This window comes from Tigriopus californicus, chromosome 5, assembly GCF_007210705.1.
Source record: "Tigriopus californicus strain San Diego chromosome 5, Tcal_SD_v2.1, whole genome shotgun sequence".
Classification (NCBI taxonomy): domain Eukaryota; kingdom Metazoa; phylum Arthropoda; class Copepoda; order Harpacticoida; family Harpacticidae; genus Tigriopus; species Tigriopus californicus.
The window spans coordinates 9,239,379-9,253,697 of record NC_081444.1 but is presented as its reverse complement, the minus strand read 5'-3'; the positions used below and the strand labels follow the sequence as shown (position 1 = coordinate 9,253,697).

The window sequence follows — 14,319 nt, the reverse complement described above, 5'->3', positions numbered from 1 at the left end:
AGATAAGATATTGGAAGTGCGACAAGTTTTGGGAAAGATATATTATGTAACAGTCAGTGACTAAACCCAGGCATGGATAGCCTAATGTATGGGTGGGCTATTGACCTTATATATTCACAGAGCACAAAGAATACACTTTCACCGTACAAAAGATTGTAGAAAGGTGTAGGTTTAGACCAAATATATGCCAAAATGGCAACGCTATAAAAGCGGGTTATCATCATCAGCTGGCTAGCTAACAATGACTCAACCGCCATGAGTATGCCTAGCTGCCTGATTTGCCAGAACTGCCTATGCGCATTATCCATTGACCATTTGCCCCGAACAGCTTGGGAGACAGCTGTCATCGTAATATACGGTGAAAATCCCACGCATATGGGGATAGAAGAAGTAGATCCAATGTTAATACCATACTAACCCAACATAACTAAACTAACTTAAACAAAACTGGCCTAACCGAACCTAACCAAACTTAACCTGACCTGACCTGACCTGGCCTAACCTAACCTAACCTAACCTAACCTGACCTAACCTAACCTTTCAGTTGCAAGGGCCTGGGGGCGCCTAAGCCGCGGCGCAAGCCTACAGCAGCTCGGTTGTTATGCTAATGCCTTGCCATTTTGATGAAAAGTCTGGAAAAAAGTCGAAAAACCTAGCTGCAGCAGGACTCCACCCCAAATTTCCCCTCTTCAACTTGATGTATAGGCAGATAAGCGTGCGTGGCTGTCAGTGATTCTTACAAGAGGAAGTGAAATTGGAAGCTTTATCTTGATAACTACCATCGAGACCTACATTTTTCAGTTCAGTCAATGGATTATGCAAATAGGAACTGCCGGGAAACACGATCAACCACGCCGTCTCATCATTATTCGTGGGTCTCCCTATAGCCATTCCGGGGCCATCGCAAGACGCCAAGGATCAAATTATGACCAGGATTGGGACAAGGAAGGGGCTATCCGTGAGAAACGCTGCCTAAGGGAAAGACATTGTAACACGCCCCTCCTCCCCTCAATTGGTCTCCCAAGCCTCCTCTTCTGAGCCCTTTAATGCCGAGCAACTATCCCAAATCGGACAGATTATTGATGCAAGCATATCCAGGCATGTTTCTAAAAGGTCCAGGCGGGAGAAGCGCAAGTGATCTGCACCTATCAATCTAGTCAATGTGTATATAAACCCTCTGTCCACCTGTGTGGCTCTCCTCTTTCAAGGATCAAGCGTTATTCTCCCAGTGTGAGAGATGTGGAGGAGAGGGCCTTGTAGCTGGCAAAAGCCCGCCCCATCCTTAAACTCTGTGTGGAGGCCAGAGCCCAATAGGGCGCGGATTTCCCGCCAGAGTGTGGATGATGAGGCAATTTCTGTTTTGCCTGTGTTGAGGCCAGTTGCCCATTATGAGGGCCCAATGCCCGGAGCCCTGGAGTGTGGATCGCCCACTGGTGTGCCTGTCAGTGAGGAATGCCAGCAAGGGTGTGGATTTCCCACCAGTGTGTGTGGATGGCTAAGTGATGCCCGGATTATGTCCGTGATGCCCATGTTCCGTGCAGATTCGAATATTTGGACAAAGGAGAGATTATTTGCACGAAACAGGGTTGGACAAGCGTTCAACAGAGGGGTGAAAACCGTTGTCGCCAACTTGCCTTGCCGGGAAAAACATCGTTATTGCCAACTTGGATCGCTTGACAAACAAGAGGGGATCAATGGACAAGAAATCACCAGTCAAACTGGAAATTCTACCCCACCCTCAACACACTGGGAAGAAACAATGTCGCATCCAACGATGCAACAAAGAGGGATCAAGCCATGTCAAGTAAAGCGTTGAGGAAAACCCAACCAGTGCAATGAATGCCAGGAAAAGGAGCATCAAGGAAGCCCAATTGGGCAAACCCCCAACTGACGAGTGGGGAGTCACGTATCACCCTTCATCGAGGACGGAAGTCGCAATTTGGAGCTCAAGGAGAGAAGTCAGAGTTTAAAACCTCTCCAAGGAGGAACCACCTGCCATTGTGAAATGCTGGGACTTTGCCATTGTTGTGGTGCCAAGAAGTGTGTTTGTGTTGAATAAAGGAGATTGAACTGTACAATTTGCTTTGAAGAATAGCCTAGATTTCCCAGACAACCAAGATCTTACTGGCATCATAGGGAGTAGAGGTAGCAAGTGATTTGTATTCAACTGTATCTGAAGTTCATCACTCTTGTACCAGAAATCAGTAGTTAGACTCTAGAGTAGAGGTCGACTTTGATAGACGCATTGAGACTAGGATAGTGACCACATTTTGCAGGATAGTTAGCCTTGAAGATTGGCCCAGGTATGCCAGACAACTGAGATTGATCTGGGACTGTGGGGAGGTAGAGGTAGCTAGCAATTTGTATCCTTAGTCAATTGATGATTGTTTGAGGCCCTGATAAAGGAAGGTTGAACTATTACTCGTATGCCCTGACTAGGGTTTTAACCTGAGGCCTTAAGATAGGTCTTAGAAATTGAAGCCCATGTACTAGGTGCTCTCCATCTTTGAGAGCTATCAAGTTTTTTTTTCACCTAGTGCTTGGGTCAAAATCATCTATGTAAATCCTGTCCAGTGTGGGAATCAATGTCTAGACAGAACAGCCCGGATTATGTCCGTGATGCCTGGATTGCCCTTGATTGCCGGGTTGGTCGCGCCGTAACCCTGATGGATAGCCTCGTTTTCCCCAATGGATAGCCTCGTGTTCCCTGATAGTTGGCCGAGACCCTGATGGTTGGCCGAGACCTGGATGGTTGGCCAAGACCTGGATGGTTATGATTATTCATACCTTCCCCAAAAAGGGAGATGGTGTGATTGTATGCTCATGCTCACACCTATCAATCTAGTCAATGAGTATATAAACCCTGGCCAAATAATAAAATAGTCATCTCAATACGCTCCCCATGAGAACATGACAATTTCTGGAAGGTACCGATTGGGTATAGCCAATCATTAGAGACTAATCTTCCACAACAATCACAGCTGTTGTCGATACGATGCGACAGCTTGTCCTAGTGAAATCAAAAGGCTGTAGCACTAGCAGCGCTGGCTTCAAATTTCGATGCATTGGTGTCAGGGTGTCCAGAATAGGTACAAGACTCACCAAGATCTGAAGGAAATTGATTGATTTTTTCTAGCATTAGGACACCCCTATATTCAAATGTTTATTTGCGAGAATATATCTCAAAGGACATTACATGGATGTTAAGCAATTCTCATCATCAATTATCCATTAAGATCTTGGTTCCAAAGGGTAGGCCGCCATTTGAGGCGTCAATGTCCACTAGAAATATTAGTTAGGTGATACCGGGGATTGAACCCATGAACCCAAGCCTGGCTAACTCGGGTGCGACCCAGTATTCAACTGCCCCCCTCCCCCTCCCCGCAAAGTTAATATAAACTAAATGATATGAATTGGACCAATCTGTGTCCAATCCATAGAAAACCATAACTAGAATGCTTAAGCTCAACAGGAGCTGTACAGTATGAGCATGTTTTCAGGTCAGCTGACGCTGGTGGAAAAAGGACACAAATATTTCGTGAAATCTTGCTTCAGGTAAGTTGAATTATCCTCATGAAACGTTTGTTATTCCTCTTTAATCTTAATTTCTTTTGAATCTTACAAATATACAGGTAGAAAGAGCGGTAGAATAAAAAAAAAACATGCGTTTTGGGGCATAATACACGTAACATGTCAAAAAAAGATTCGGACATTAGTAGAGTAAATCACGTACTCTATTGATTGCCCTGTGGAGGTCAGACTGAACCCAGACTTGTTCCTTAGGTTTCAGTTAAGTGTTTCCACCACATAGATGAAAACTTTAACTTGAGCCCCATTTTAACCTCTTCAAAATTTCGTTCTTAAAAATGTGGTCGGACAACTTACTCAAACCCGTTTTATGAAGCTTGCTAGACTAGAGTAATTGCTTGAGAAGGAATCGTATTAGGGGTTCCTACTCTGAATTTGGACGAGCTGTCAAGGATTCAAATCTGTACCATAGTGGTCCTAAGTAGCTTCACTACCAATGAAACATTTTGCCCACCAGTGACAGTTGAGACGAAAACATGCGATCACAGCGCTCTTGATTGATCTATATGTGAAGTTATCTATGGTCCAGCTTTTAAAATGCTTTGTACATTTGGCCACCCTGGGCTGACTCTTTCTCTTATGCTCTTGAGTTGCTCTGGCACTCGGTTGCTGGCTTACCCGTCCTCTCTCGTTAGTGAGACAACTGACACGGTGGTTGAAAAGCCTTACTAAAGGTTGGCAGAAATATCCACATGAGTCTTGTTAACTTTGAGACATAAAAGCGTTTGATGGGAGCAATAATTCAGTAAAGCAAGAAGATCAAAAGTGCTTCCTATGCATTTGCAAGATATAATAAAATGCTAAGAAGGGCTCGCGTATTTCTCTCAAAACTTGATATGGCTTTTTCACCGCCGTGGTGAGATGGGTGAGGAAAGAGGAGAGGAGACGACTGCATCCCAGAATCCTGCTCTATGCACTAGGCAGGAGACGCCAATAGATGAGTGGGTAGTGGGTGCATGCCTTAATCCTTGTGGTAAAACATTACCACCTGATAGTGTCCAGCTGGCCTCCGGGCCAAGCTGCCAGACCGGCAGCAGCTGTGGTTGTTTAGGAAGATTAGTCTCTGATGATCGGCTATAAACGATTGGGCTGGAAGGTTGGTTTATCGTTGGACAATTTCTGCTGAACTTGAGAACACAGAACAGCCACGGAACTTTATGGACGTTAATTTCTGTACTCTCGATTCCAGCTGTCACTAGACCAAGCTGTCACCAGCGGCACGACGTGAGTGTATTATCCAAGGACGACTTTACCACTGGACAGCGACGATTATGGGTAACTCTAAGTCCAATCAATCAAATGCTTTACTTGTTACACAAAAGCAAAATGCATTCAGGTTTTCTGGATAAAACTTACGTTTCCCCCTACCTTTACTATTTCTGTCCAGTGATATCGTCGTCCTTGTCTTATCTGACAACGTTATGGAGTATAAATTGAAAAGAAAAGTGCGGGAAATTCAAAACTTCTCTTTGAGCTACTTTTCTTTCAGATACTCATTCAGGTACTTGCAAGGTACTAGTAATTATATTGTTAGAGACAAATAGAGAAAACTGAAGTAGCATTGTAGCCAGTTTGAACCATGAAAACAAATCGTTAGGCTTCTGGAGGGGATCTCAGTTATAGTTCTTTAATTTTACTTTTAACTGTATTCTTCTTATCTTACTCTGTTTTATCATCAACAAGCCCTGAATAAAATATCGTTACCAAAGAATTATGAGTAATCATTAAGAAATAAAATCTCCTGTTAGATTATTTTGCCTATGAACTGACCCAATGCGATACCTACTTAGAGGTCTCCTTAAGCTAAGTAACAGTTTCGGAAACACAAATTTTAAAAGGAACTCAACGCCATGCTAAATGCACTTGTAATTGACGGTTTTATACTGTATGGGGCCACATGCTTTTAGTCCACCCACCCTGCATTGTCCTGGCAACAACTAACCGAGATATTGGTTTATTGTATTAACTCATTATCTCTGTTTGATTCCATCTTCTCGCTCAGACTAGGTTGACGTATTCGTTTCAAAGAAAGCCCGCCAATTGACGTACACACAGGCTTGAATGAGCTGATCAGAGGTAGCACATTTTGACAATTATTTGTTTTTATATGGACAGGCAAAAAGGCACAAGATTAATATGGACGTTAGTTGTGTTTAGATTTTGAAACAAAAATGGCAGACCATTCCAACAAAGATTTGCTCCCTGCAAGCCGTCACCCTTAAGACCGTTGGATCTCCGCATGAGGGCCTGGAGTTTGACCAGAAACAACTTGGCACAGTGCCCAAATCCATTAATTTAGAAAAATGGACGAGGGGAGCAAAATAGTATCTCATATTGAATTCAGCAAGACCGGGGCTGTTAGAAGGTAGTAAGCGGGAATTGTTTCACTGTTCATTTTTGGGCTTAATTCATGTTTGAAAAGTGATAAACGTTATTCTCCACTCCACGGATTAGTTGGCGGTGCTCATTTTTAAATTTGTGACAACATGTTAGAAAGGTTTGGAGAGAGACCTTAAAGGCTATCAATATCGTGTTAGGTTAGGTTGGGTTAGGTTAAGTAAGGTTAGGTTAGGTTTGATAAGGTTAGGTTAAGTTTGAAAAACTAATGGGTGGAGAATAACGTTTACCTTGAAATGTTACTATTTTCTATTGGAAGACACACTTCCTCAAGCTGTCCCTATTCAGCTTATTTTTCAGACCCGCCATTTGAAACATCCTCCAAGATGTGCTTTTGAGTGGCAAATGAAATACATTGACCTGAGTTGTTTGATAGGCATGTTGCCTGGAAAAGTAACTCCAATCCATGATATTTTGATCGCCATGGGTTGAACATGATTTATTCTTTACATCATTTCTGGATCAGTCACAATTGTGAGAGCTCGTTTTTGACCTCAATGCATCCAAAGCGGCATAACTGGGCGACCTTGGAGATCGAGGAATAACAATCAACTAGTTAGATTTCCCTCTTAAGTTTGTGTTCAAAATTCTTCTTGCCGCCCATCCGTCTATTATGACCAAGACCTTCAGTTTAACAGTATTCGACAATCCCATGTGATACTTGCTTGCACACAAATGTGACTACACTGAAGGTCAACCAGTGCTCCCTGATACAACCAATTCATGGTTGGATTTCCAATACTTGATCATGTTCTTGAATCAGATTTTGATCAAATTAATCGCCTTTTTTGACCAAAGCCATTCTTTATGGGTCTTATGTGACCTAACTGAGGATCATCAATCATTGAATCTACACTATTTTTCACCCTTTTACTGAACATGACTTTTCAGACTCTCATATTGATGGTTCTGAGAGCAAGAGAGTCAAGTGAGAACTCAACCTTTTTGAACAATGACCATTCTATTGGTATAGGTCAGAAACACAACTCTTGTTGTCAAGGACCTTACAACTGGAAATTGTTGTTGAACAGATATCCCTCCTGAAAAAATATCGGCCTACTTCATACGTCTATGCATCATTCAGCCAAATACCATCTCCATTTGATGATGAAGATATTACGTAATATGTTACAACCTCAGCTCTACAACTCTGCGAATTGCAAAAGTTACCTCACTCCTTAAGCCCAACCTGAATCAAAGTTTCAGTGTAGTTTACTTTCCCATATATGGCAAATATAACAAATATAAGTTTGTTTCTCTTGCATACGTAAGTCTTACTGCTGCTGATTCAATAAATGTTAAAATCTTTGCGTGTGATGGCATTCTGTTGGACCAATTTCTTTATTATCTCAGATTTTACACACAGAGTTTTTCCACTGGTAGATGCCAAGAACAGAGTTCAACATTTATGATAACTCTAACTCGAATTGATGTCTTGCCTTTGTGAAAATGTTGAAATGTTGAGCTATCCAAATGTCACTTTCAGGGATAACACTTGACACAATGATGAACAAGAACTAAGAATAAGGTGAACATTCATCCCTCTATATAATGGGTTGGTCACTTAAAATTCACAGAAGTGAAATATCTTAACAAAATTTGAACATCAAGACCAGTCCCTCTGTATAGGGACTGTTAAGTCGGAATAGATCAGTTTTCACTCACGAAACCTGTCAAGTTTCGTTTTGTTTTGGGAGGGCGACGAAACATAAACAAAACAAACATTGCTCACCTGGGATGGAAAATCAAAACCATATTAATCTTCAAAGTGAATCCCTTCTAGAGAAGAATGAAACCTCGTTGAAAGCTAAGGATCATGAAAACTGTTTCTCAGTTTAAGTTCAAAACTTCAATTATCACCATGTCAGTCCCAGCAATCGTCATTAACGTCGGTGGGTTCTCGAAAATTTCTGGTCTTAATTTCCGTGCGGGAATGGCCAAAAACGGTGACAGTATTTTTCAAAACTTACTTAATGTGCAAGAAGTTCAAAGACCAAGGCGACTTTCCACCATCTCAGCCAAGGTTCTTTGCACAATGAACATTCGAGGAGCTCTTTACACCCTCACCTTTGACCTTGATTCCGACCAAAAAGTTCTCAATGCAAGATGTTCATGTGTGGCCGGTATTTGTGGACAGTGCAGCCTTATATTTTTTTTGTCCATCATGAACGTCCGGAAGGAAAAACTGATCAAAGCCAAGTTTGGAAGCGTCCTTCAGATCTTCTTCATGCAAAATATCCAAAGGGAGAATCGATCCAGCAACTCTTGAGACGTCCAGAAGAACAAAAAATGGCTTTCTTGAAAGAGTCGCAGAATCTTGACAAAATGAAAATTATCACCGAACAGCTCCGTAAATTCGGATTAGAAAAATTGTCTGTTTTCAAGAGCCTTACGATTAAAAAGCCTGTTGTTCCGACTCAGGCTAAACTTGAATTACATCAGCGAATTGCGACCCTGTTTGAAAACCCGTTGATTGTTCCAGAGACTCACTTGGACAGATCCATGGACTTGGACAATGACCAAGAGCTAGCCTTTTGCAATACTCACGTCGCTTGCGATCCTGTGAAGGCCTTCAACATTTGTCATGATACTCTTGGTTAACCTCACAATCCGGAACGGTTCTTGCAACTGAAGTTTTGAATATCAGCATCTGAAGCTCGATTGGTTACTGTCCGGATCGTCACTTTTTTCATTTTGGACGAAATGCACTGAGCAAATCCAAGCATCTATAGAAACGAATAGACATTTAGACTCCTAAACTATTCCTTTTCTCTTACCTGGTCCCGGTGACCATTTACTGGAACGACGGTCATCTTGCTCACATTTCACGGCCTGAATCCAAAGCTGTCTTCTGGCTTCATTTGTAAAAAAATTTGTAAAAAAAAGGAAATCGATGAAGCTTGATTCCTTGAGCTGAAAGTTTTTTCATAGAACTTTGACATCCAACAACACAACACAAATGACCTCCAACCATCCTCTTGTCTAATTTCAATTTTCAATGGAAAAGACAAGACGGAATCCTTTCTTTCAAAGAGAAGCTTTTCTGTTTTCGTTTCTTGATGCATTCTTCGCGCCCTCCCAATGCACTGCATGTTATTGTCTACATTTTAAACTGAGACAGGCTTCAGGATCCTTAGTTTTCACCGAGGTTTCATTCTTCTCTTGAAAGGATTCATTTTGAAGATTAATATGGTTTTGATTTTCCATCCCATGTGAGTAATGTTTGTTTTGTTTATGTTTCGTCGCCCTCCCAAAACAAAACGAAACTTGACAGGTTTCGCGAGTGAAAAATGATCTATTCCGACTTAACAGTCCCTATAGTTGACTTGATAACTCCTTGGTCTTCACTGATTGGTCTTCAGTGATGGGTTATCAATGATTGTTTTGGGCCAATACACCATGAATATTCAGTGAACTTTAAAGTTTGTGAAAACATTTCAAACTCTTTGCCATTGGACCATTTTTTTGTGTAATCAGGTGCTGAAGGCCGGTACATGGTATCTACCCTTAAGAAAAGGTTTATTGTTGAGCACTGGCTGCAGATTATCACTTGAGTCAAATAAGTGTAAAACTAGACATAGGGGAGAGGTAATTTGATTGGACCAACCACTGGGTGTAAAGACATTGTTGAACACAGCACGAACTTCAGATGGAAAATATAACTAGTTGATTGTTGTTCCTTGATCTCCAAGGTCGCCCAGTTATGCCGCTTTGGGTACATGAGGTCAAAAAACGAGCTCTCACGATTGTGACTGATCCAGAAATGATGTAAAGAATAAATCACGTCCAACCCATGGTGATGAAAATATCATGGATTAGGCTGCATTTCAAGGCAACATACCGAACATACCTATCAGACAACTCATGTCAACTTATTTCAATTGGCACTTAAAAGCACATCTTGGAGGATGTTGCAAATGGCGGGTCTGAAAAATAAGCTGAATAGGGACAGCTTGAGGAAGTCTGTCTTCCATTAGAAAATAGTAACTTTTCAAACATGAATTAAGCCCAAAAATGAACAGTGAAACAATGGGGTACCCCCGCGTGGTTTCGTGAACGCAAATTTTGAAATGCGACAGTACTAAACCGTACCCAGTCGCATTTTAATACCTTTTTTTATACTCGTGGCAGGTGCAACTGGGTACACATCGCATCTCAAAATATGCACTCATGAAACCATGCGGGGGTGCCCCATTCCCGCTTACTATCTTCTAACAGCCCCGGTCTTGCTGAATTCAATACGATATACCATTTTGCTCCCCTCGTCCATATTTCTAAATTAATGGATTTGGGCACCGTGTTGGTCCAGCGAAAGCTTGTTTTGGTGACAGCTGGAATCGAGAGTACAGAAATTAACGTCCATAATGGAATTTGGGGTCCATCAATGTCTCCAAAGCTCGATCCAGATTTGTATTACTTCCTAAAAGTGCATTGCAAGTTGTTGAAGCATGGTATTAGCCACATCATCCATCGCAAAGCCACAAGTTAGTTCCAGAAGCGATTTGTAATGACCTCTTACAGAAATGGATCACTTTGCTTCATCACCTGTTCAGTCCACCAATCCCAACAGATGTTTTCCAGATTAATATCAAAAAGTACAATGTATGATGGCGTCTCCCACTTCTTGGCTCTTCTTGCGCATCTCAAATGTCAGCTTTTTTCAACTCGGTTAGAGATCTTGAACCAATGAATAGGCCTTGAGTTTCTCACTTGGTTCATTTTTAATAGGCAGGAGTAGAGGGCTTGTCAGAGAAAAGTCACTATGGTCCTTAGGTAGCTAACCTTTTGCTGGGAGATGCGGATGCATTTGTAAAGAAAGCAGATCTCCTGAATTCAACGGTACTTACAGAAAAAATCACGCAACCTTTTCAGAAAAGAAAATGGCACAAAATCGGGGAAGCAATTTTGACAAACGGATGGGATTCAGCCACTAAACCGAGTCATCAAACTATCGATCTATTTTTCGGAAAGGGAATAAATGTTAGGTCAATTGCTAGAATTGCTTCAGCAAATTATTTACACTGACAATTGACAAGGTCCTTGAGTGAATCTGATCATCAAGTTTTCTATATCCAATTTTATTTTTATCTCAGATTATTTGAAAAGACATTACCACGTTAGATGCATGTTTATTGAACGACAAGTCAAATGATGGAGTTATGCGGAAGTTACACAATTTTTACAAAACCAGTTGCCGTTGATCTCTTCTAGTGAGTTATACTCAGTACAATTGCAATGAATCCAATTTTCACATTGATCGCATTGAACAAAACCAGACAAATTTCTGTTGAGATCGTTGGAAATATTGCAATAGTGGCATTTCCATATCAATTTGGCCGCCTCATACTTAGAGAGGAATTCCTCTTTTTGAGGCAAATTTTTGGCTTACTGTAATACAGTTTCTATATTCAAAGATATACAAAACATCCAACAATTGCTGTCTAGAGAGGAGGTGCAACATTCTAAAATCAAATCTTTTTGGAGGGATTCCGGTACAGGTTGGGGGGATTTTCTTTCTTTTATTGCTGGTCCGAGGAAAGATTGATTGAATCCGCTCTCTCTTCTGTCCCCTGTCTAATTTAGGAAACAATGGTCCACTGGTTTGTAAGGCATCTTGAACTTTCTTCAGAAGGATCTCGGCAGCAACTGGTGTTAAAATGTTGAGTTGGTTATTTAACCTCTGTAGTACAGCTGCCTTTCGCTCTTCAAAGCTCTAAAAAACAAAATAAAAAATACTATGGGAAATGAAAAATAAATTAGGGTTATCCAAATTTTACAAATCTCTACACGGTGCTTAGAATATTGTTAAGTAATTTTCAGCCATGTTCTCAAGATTTTTAAAGATAATTTCTAATATAAATAAATCAAAAATCTTAATTTCTGATTTGTAAAAGAACCAGTGATCTACTAAAAAACTATAAAATGACACTTAAAACACACTTTATGCTACATTAGTCCAAAAATGCCCATAATCAAAATCATTTTTTGCAATTTTGCAAAAGATACATCCAATTAATAGCCTTTATTTATAAAAAAAACTTAAAAGCGATTTATGCTTTTCCAAACGACTTTGTTCAAACTGAAGAAGAAATCACTAGTGTTCAGGATTTGTTTTTTCTTGCAAGAATTGGAAAAGTAATTTAACATTTATATAAGATTGGTTTGAAAAAACGTTTATATTTATCTTAACATTTTAACAAAGTTTAGGTGGAAGGAGGGCATTTGGGACTTCAATGGGACTTTGAAATCGAACATAAGTCATTCAGTGGAAACCTTCATTTAGTGGAAAAAATCTAATAGGAAAGTTTTAGCCTTAGCTACAATCACAAAAAGCACTGTCATTCGTGTTGATTTTATGTCCCAGACCAATGCCATTATATTTTAAGTATTTATCTCGAAACCTAATGCAATATTCTAACCATCGTGTGTCTTCGAAATGCAAAAGGTTTTCGATTAAGTAGAAATACAAATGTTAACATTACACCAGACAGATTTATAATCTGTTCCTTGCAATTTTAGTCGTTGTCAGGCGTATCTTGAGTTGGTTCTCCCTCCTCAAAAACTAGATCTACATCTCGATTTGAACGATATTCTGTTTTCATGGTCAACAAGTGAGAATGTTTGTAAGTATTTCTTCTGGCGTAATCGGGGCACGTGCAAGTCATTTCATGACTACAGACACCGTTGGAAGAGCATCTAGAGCAACGTACTTCACAAATGCTTTTATTGCACTTGTAAGGGTTTGGAGCGAGGACGTAAGTGCTTAGTAACTGGTCGGGACTCTGAACATCAAACTTGCGGACGTGACACAACTGGTCAACTCTGTCACTTCGCTTGAGCGCTAAATCTTTTATCGTTCGATGATACCTAAAAAAATGATGAAAAGTGAACAACCATCAAAATGATACAACAAATGAGTCCCTATGTCCCACCAAATGGATTAAAGCATGGGAAAGAAGTTTGCGCATTAGAAATAACCTGTACTATGAAAAAGGAACTTAACAAACAATTTCTATTTGTTGGACTTTTTTCTCCATAAGGCATAATCAATTGTATTTTAAGTCCAGTCTGAGAGTATGTATCTGATTGGGATCTCATCTAGTCGAACTTTGAGTAACAATTTATTCAACATTTCTGCATCCGTGTGTTTTAAGCGAGTGCCAATTTTTTTGGTGTGCCAATTTCTATTTAACCCTTTAAGACTTACCTTTCTTCGATAAGGTTATGGGACAAGATCCCGTGGTTGAAACAACGAGCCCATTCTTTTGGTTTGCATACTTTTCCATTTGGACCGTAATTATTGACAAAATAATTCCATCCATCTGACTTGCCGCTCTAAAACGTAAATGTTCAAACCGTTTATGCACAAATTGAAACATAGTAAATGCATGGCCGTTTGTAAAAATTCTAACGATAAATCTTGCCAGAGTAGGTTAAACTTGTATTTTTTCTGAATGCCTATTATATTTAAACGATGATTTATTTCCTGGAAAAGATCAACACCAAGTGCTTTTGTTTTGAGCATAAAAGTGCACAATCATTTGATTGAATATTAGAATCTTACAAGAGGAAATGCAATTCCCATTTATGATTAATTTCTTTTTTACCCCTTTCGTTCTCGTACGCTATTTTTAATAAATGCTCACAAAATTGAATAAAAACTACTGCTTACATACCTAATCTTGCTTCAGCTTGTAATAAAAGGTCCAGAACTCTGACTCCGTGGGAGTCAAACGCAATTGGCTAAGACACGTCAGTAATTCGGGATCGTGAGGTAGGAGACGATTTTTCCAAGCGTTCTCGAGATGCCACGCACATTTAACGTGCTTCACCGGTAAACTTGAGAACGCCTCTCGCCAAGCATTAATGAAAGAAGCCGCCATATCAGACATAATCACTTTCACGTCGTGAACAACCTCTTCAGCCAAGCGATGGAGTACAAATAAGCCCTGTTTCACCACAATCGAAGCCTCTGTGTTGGCAACAATTTGTATCACTGGTACGCCTTCACCTCTTTTATCTAAAACATAAGATTACCAAATTGGAAAATGCGGCATACTTTTCGAACACATTTAAAAATTAACAGAGCTTGTAATATGATTGTGTTCAATTAACATTTGCTTAAAGTAATTTAAAAAATGGAACTGTTTACTTACCAGTCACTAAGAATGAAATTAGCGGGTATTTTGATGAATTTGTCCCATGTGTTGAATCCATGAAAAGAACCGTGGGCTGTTCTTTAAATGCTTTAATCATGTCCGACGATGCGAAGATTATGAAAGTGTTCTCTTCGGTCTTGATCACTTTTTCGGATATTTCTTTCGGGATAGCAGT

The 14,319-nt window shown here is 40.2% G+C and overlaps 1 long non-coding RNA gene across 1 annotated transcript; it reads right to left on the bottom strand.

Annotated features, from left to right (window-relative positions):
- Positions 1–11,362: 11,362 nt before the first annotated feature.
- On the bottom strand, positions 11,363–13,994 carry LOC131880012 (uncharacterized). Its single transcript, XR_009373222.1, has 4 exons — positions 13,662–13,994; positions 13,193–13,320; positions 12,468–12,852; positions 11,363–11,698 (listed from the first exon to the last, which is right to left on the bottom strand). It is a non-coding gene; the product is annotated as an uncharacterized LOC131880012 (long non-coding RNA).
- Between the last annotated feature and the right edge of the window lie 325 nt (positions 13,995–14,319).